The following is a 6279-nucleotide window of genomic DNA, read 5'->3' as shown; positions in this document are numbered from 1 at the left end:
ACATGTAAATTCCAATGGTATGGCGAAGCAGGTCTTGAAGGAACCACAAATTACAGCAACACAGTCCCTGGGTAGGTGTCCCACAGGTAGTGTAGCTTTCAAATGGAGGCACAGAACAAGCAAGGCAGCCACACACTGGTCCCATGATCTAAGAGCAAGAGACAAGAAAGGAGAGGTTCGCTGAGCCATTTATCTCTCCGCCCTTCAATTAACCCCACATGTGTTTATCGACCAGGTTGGCACAATAAACGATCTCATCCTCTTTTCTTTCTTTTACTCTTCCAAAGCCAGTACTCTTTTCATTTATTATCATGCGTTACATGAATAACTTGCAAACAAGCTTTTTGTTTTAGGCTCTATTTTTTAGGGAAATCTGGGTTAAGAACTATATCCTTGAGGTGTTGAATATGAATCATTGTCAAGATTGTTGTTGTTAGGTGCCATTGAATGGATGGAATTGGTTTTGACTTATAGTGACCCTATGTACAACAGAATGATACACTACCCTGTCATGTCCTATACTCAGAATTGTTCTTATGTTTCAGCACATTGTCACAGCCTACTTCTCCAGGAACTGGTCTTTCCTGACAACATGTCCAAAGTCCGTGATACCAAGTCTTCCCTTATTTGCTTCTGAGGAGAATTCTGATTGTAAAGATTAGGATCCAGCAAAAACATTACTCAAAATTTAAAACAAAAATAAATAAATAATATTTCAGACAAACCTGAGGGAAGTCATTACCTGAAAATCTAAAATAAGGAGTTTTTAGAAGAATATTTATCAGACTGAAAGAAATGCATCACAGATAGAATTTCAAAAATGTCGAGAAAAATTAAAAGTAGTGGAAAGGACATAATAACATTTCTTAATCATTTTATTAGGGGCTCATCCAACTCTTAGCACAATCCATACATACATCAATTTTGTAAAGCACATCTGTACAATCATTGCCCTCATCATTCTCAAAACATTTGCTTTCCACTTAAGCCCTTGGCATCAGGTCCTCATTTTCCCCCCTCCCTCCCCACTCGCCCCTCCCTCATGAGCCCTTGATAATTTATAAATTATTATTTTGTCATATCTTGCACTATCTGATGTCTCCCGTCACCCACTTTTCTGTTGTCCTTCCTCCAGGGAGGAGGTCACATGTAGATCCTTGTAACTGGTTCCCTCTTTCCAATCCACTTTCCCTCTACCCTCCTAGTATCGCCACTCACACCCGTGGTCCTGAAGGTATCATCAGCCATGGATTCCGTGTGTTTCCAGTTCCTGTCGGTACCAGTGTATATCCTCTGGTCTAGCCAGACTTACATGGTAGAATTCGGATCATGACAGTGGGCAGAGGGGGAGGAAGCATTTAGGAACTAGAGGAAAGTTGTATTTTTCATCATTGCTACATTGCACCTTGACTGGCTTATCTCCTCCCCTAGACCGCTCTTTAAGGGGATCTCCAGTGGCTGACAAATGGGCTTTGGGTCTCCACTCTGCACTATCCCCTTCATTCACGATGGTGAAGGTCTGGTGGGTCAGGATGTGCTCCACTCTCTCCTATTCCCCCTTCATCTGCTCCCGTGTGCTCTGATCAGATATGTCCCTCTCCTGGAGCTGCAGATTCAATGCTGTCCTTTGAGATAAATTCTTCTGGGGGGAGGGGCAGGTATCCTCTTAGTATTTGCTGCTTGGGCCAGCCCCCAGACCTCTCCACTGGTTCCCTACTCCACACTGAAATGTTGCATTCACACTTTGTGGCACTGGGTTGAAGTCTGGTCCCTCTTTCCCTGTGGAGATATAAACAATATCCTCTCCTTGGGTAGGTTTGCGCCCCATGCCCCGTTACCCATAATAACAATTTAAAGCTCCCTGTATCCTTTTTGTTGAATGTTTTAAAATTTTAAAAAGAGGAATGAGTGTTGGATGTTGTCAAGTGTCATTTTTTGTACCAAGTGATTATGTGTTCCTTTTTCTCTATTTTATTTGCATTGGTAGGTTTTGCTGTTTATTTCTCTAACATCGTCGGCATATGAGGTAGTTAGTTTATCGGATCAACCTGGCTGATAAACACACGTGGGATTAATTGAAAGGCGGAGAGATAAGTGGCTTGCTGAACCTCGCCTTTCTTGCCTCTTGCTCTGATCATCGGACCAGTGTGTGGCTGCCTTGCTTGTTCTGTGCCTCAATTTGCAAGCGACGCTACCTGTGGGACACCTAACCCATTGACTGTGTTGCTTTAATATGAGGTTCCTTCTAGACCTGCTTCACCACACCATTGGAATTTACATGTCTTGAGCTGGGGACTGTCAGACCCTGTCACCTGGCTGACTGTTGGTGACTTGCCTTGCTGTTTGCTGCCTGTGCCGGGATAGCCTGAATTGCTCTACAGAGGACTACCCAGCGGCCCTCAAGACTTGAAGGGCTGCCAGTGTCTCACAACTGCCTCACAGAAGTGAGTTGCACTGAGTCATAATTTAATTAAATGTTTATTTACTTTATAATTTAATTAAGTGTTTATTTCTTATGTTATCTATCTGTATAAATATATATAAATTCTGATTTTGCTTCTCTAGAGAATCCAGTCTAACACAACATACTTGGTATTAGTTCTTTTTCATGATATATTATAATATTGATAAATTGTTTGATTCTATTGGTTAGGACTTTATTGAGAAGTTTGTATCTATATTCAAGAGTACATTGGTCTATAATTTTCTTTTTCAGTGATGCATTTGTGTGGCAAATCATGGCTACGTTTTTTCATAGAATGAGTTTTGGAGTATTCCTTGTTATAAAGATTAAGTTATTTTTAAAACTGATTGTCTTTTTTTTTTTTTTTTTTTGGCAAACGACATGCCCTGGGCCCTCCTTCTCTCTTGTCTTAAAAAGTTAACACATTTTAAAAGAGCCATATTGATAATAATGTTTCTCTTAAATTTGCAGAGTACTGTCCCAATGAATGTCTCCAAGCAGGATTCCAGTTTTGCTTCCGTGAGTGAATTTGTACTCCTAGGTTTCTCCTTTGAGTGGCAGATCCAGAGCCTCTTGTTCTCCCTCTTTACCACAGCCTACATTATGACCATAACAGAAAACAGTGCTATTCTCTGTGCAGTGTGGTGTGACCAGAGACTTCACACGCCCATGTACATATTCCTGGGGAATTTCTCCTTCCTAGAGATCTGGTATGTCTCTTCAACAGTCCCCAAGATGCTGGTCAACTTTCTCTCAGAGACAAAAACTATTTCCTTTGCCGGTTGCTTCCTCCAATTCTAATTCTTTTTCTCTTTGGGCATATCTGAAGGCTTCCTTTTGTCTGTCATGGCTTTTGATCGGTACCTTGCTATCTGTCGCCCCTTGCACTACCCTAATATCATGACTGGGTATCTCTGTGCTAAACTAGTCACTGTCTGCTGGGTTTGTGGGTTTCTGTGGTTCCTGACCCCTGTTGTTCTCATGTCTAAGATGCCCTTCTGTGGCCCAAATATTTTTGACCATGTTGTGTGTGATCCAGGACCACTGTTTGCTTTGTTATGCACCTCTGCACCAAGGATCCAATTGCTTTGCTTTATTCTCAACTCATTAGTTATCTTTGGTAATTTCTTCTTCACCCTTGGATCTTATACTCTTGTCCTAGTAGCTGTGTTTCGTGTACCTTCAGCCACTGGAAGATGTAAAGCCTTCTCAACATGTGGATCTCATTTGGCCGTGGTGTCACTGTTCTATGGCTCCCTGATGGTCATGTATGTGAGCCCAGGACTCAGACATTCTGCTGGGAGGCAGAAAGTTGCAACATTGTTCTATGCTATGGTGACCCCGCTCTTCAACCCTCTCGTCTACAGCCTCCGGAATAAGGACATGAAAGCAGCCTTGAGGAAAGTTGTGGGGCTTTCTAGTGCAAGGTAGGACAGACTACTGGATTCCTCCATGATTAGGTCACTATAGTCTTGCACTAAATAATCAGAAATGCCTGATTCTCCAAAGTTTGAAATAATCATATTGTATCTATTGATACTGATTTGTTTATGTTATTGACTTTCACATCTATGAGATCCTTAGGAGTCCTAGTTTTTCGGCGGTTAACAGTTCATTTCCACCTGTGGGTCTATAGGAAAAACATGAGGCATCCTGTTTCCGTAATGATTTACATCCATGGAAACACAAAGGGGAAATTCTACTCTGTCTTATAAAATCTTTATGTGTTGAAGTATGCCCGATGGCAGTGGTTTTGGGGGGAATCATGGAATCATTTACAATGATGAAATAGATTGTAGGTCAATGGAACCATTGAGTACCTCTTTGACACTGCAACTGTGTATTAGCTAAGGAACAATTAGGTGCTTTTTTGTGTTGATACTTTTCATATGGCTTATGTATGAAAAGAATTACTTACTGCTACTAGACAACTGGAATTTATAAATCAAAAATACTTATAAACTTATAACTTTTGTGTGTTTTGTTGATTTAAAAGAAAAGAAGCAAAGCTTGTCTCTTATCTGTTATTTTGATATTTAATCATTGCCTATAAAGAGACCCTTACAAAGAAATTTACCCAAGATTTCTATGACCCAGTAGTCTAGCTTAATGACACCCATCTATATGGATTTCCCCCCATATTTCATCACTGTAGTTTGCTAAAATGTACACTTTTATTCCATGTTTACATAACCTGTAAAATATTTTAAAATAATGGATTTTGGTTATTTTCTTTTTCACCTAAATAAAATATCTTCTTATAAAAGTGGAGAGGAACATGAACACAAATTAATAACATCAAATGTGCTGTTGCGTAATAGCAGGTTTTCTCATTATTATTTGTTACTAAATCATATTTAGATTACACTCAACTGTTATTAAAAGAACATCCAGAATTCAGCCTCTCTAACACAACCCTTTAACTATATTTTTTGCTTAATATGATTTTAACTTTTTTCCTATGAAAAGCTTTATAATTTCATTATAAAATGGCATAGAATTGTAAATTTCCATGTGTTTAGATGGAAATGAAAGGACAGTTTTCCTACAAGTATAGTCTTTCTTGCAAGCAGCTTGAGGTACTTTGTGAAGCATACTAACAAACAGAATTTTCAGGAGGAGGATTAGGATAAAAGAGATATTTCACTACTAGACAAAAACAACCACTTATAGAATCAGTTCTCAAATTCTGAGATAAGATTACTAAACACTCCCAAATCCTCCTGCCATGTACCACCAATCCTTTTGTTTCCACTTGTTTATATTAAAAATGAATTTATATAGGCTTCATGAAGAATTGCCATGACGATATTTTAGATATCTAAATTAGTGCTTATCATCTAATCCAGAATCAGAATTCACCTGAAAGATCGAAATGCAATTATTATAATATGCATATAATAATTTTCTTTTTACCATTTTTGTCTTATAACAATATCTGGGGAAAGAAATGGCTTATTCTTTCAAAAGGCAGAAATGTACTTATGAGTTTGGTCATAGACAGCCAGTTGAGAAATTGTCAAGTCTATTGGTCAATCTTACTTCTCAGAGTTCACCCAGGAGTCTGTCACTTACAGTGTATTGGGAAGGTTTCCTAGCCCTCTGACCCTTTCCCAAGACATAAAGTCAGATCAGTAGAGCTCAAGAATGGGTAGTCAATAATCCCATAGCCCTTACCTAAGAACAATTCATTAGTTCTCATCACACGGTCCTGCTCAATACTCACCCTCAGAAAGAACTCACTAAATATATAAGTGCTATAATGAGTGTGGTAAAGAAATCAGATTAAACCTGCCTATCAGAGAGGATATTGTCTGAAGTCATAAAGGCTTGTCTTAAAACAAGTCGCCGTCTAAGTGAGCCATCTAAGTCCCCATGGAAGACACACACCAGCCAGGATGTGCCAAGGAGTGTTAACAGTAAAATGCAAATCTAAAGGAAGAGTCTAAATTGTGAACACCCAGTGTGCAGAAAGCTGTGGGGGACAGTGGAAGTGCAGAATCCACGTGTAGTGTCCCCAGAGGAATAAGCCTTGATGACTCCCCTCTGAACGTTGTCCTGGGGTGTAAATAGCCTTGCTATCAGACAAAGAACATCATAAAGTTGATTATCACAGATTTAGTTAGGTTGAAATTATCACTCTTTTAAAAATCATTTGATTGGGGTCTCGTACAACTCCTATCACAATCCATACATATATCCAGAGTGTCAAACACATTTGTACATTTATTGCCATCACCATTCTCAAAACATTTGCTCTCTACTAGAAGCCTTGGTATCGGTTTCTCATTTTTTGTTACTCTCCCTCCCCCACC

General features: G+C 39.4%; 1 pseudogene; it reads left to right on the top strand.

Annotated features, from left to right (window-relative positions):
- The first annotated feature begins 2914 nt into the window (after nucleotides 1–2914).
- LOC142426663 (olfactory receptor 11H12-like) lies at nucleotides 2915–3895 on the top strand (annotated as a pseudogene).
- Nucleotides 3896–6279: the final 2384 nt, after the last annotated feature.

Source organism: Tenrec ecaudatus, chromosome 14, assembly GCF_050624435.1.
Source record: "Tenrec ecaudatus isolate mTenEca1 chromosome 14, mTenEca1.hap1, whole genome shotgun sequence".
Lineage (NCBI taxonomy): Eukaryota > Metazoa > Chordata > Mammalia > Afrosoricida > Tenrecidae > Tenrec > Tenrec ecaudatus.
This window is presented reverse-complemented; position numbering and strand designations above follow the sequence as displayed.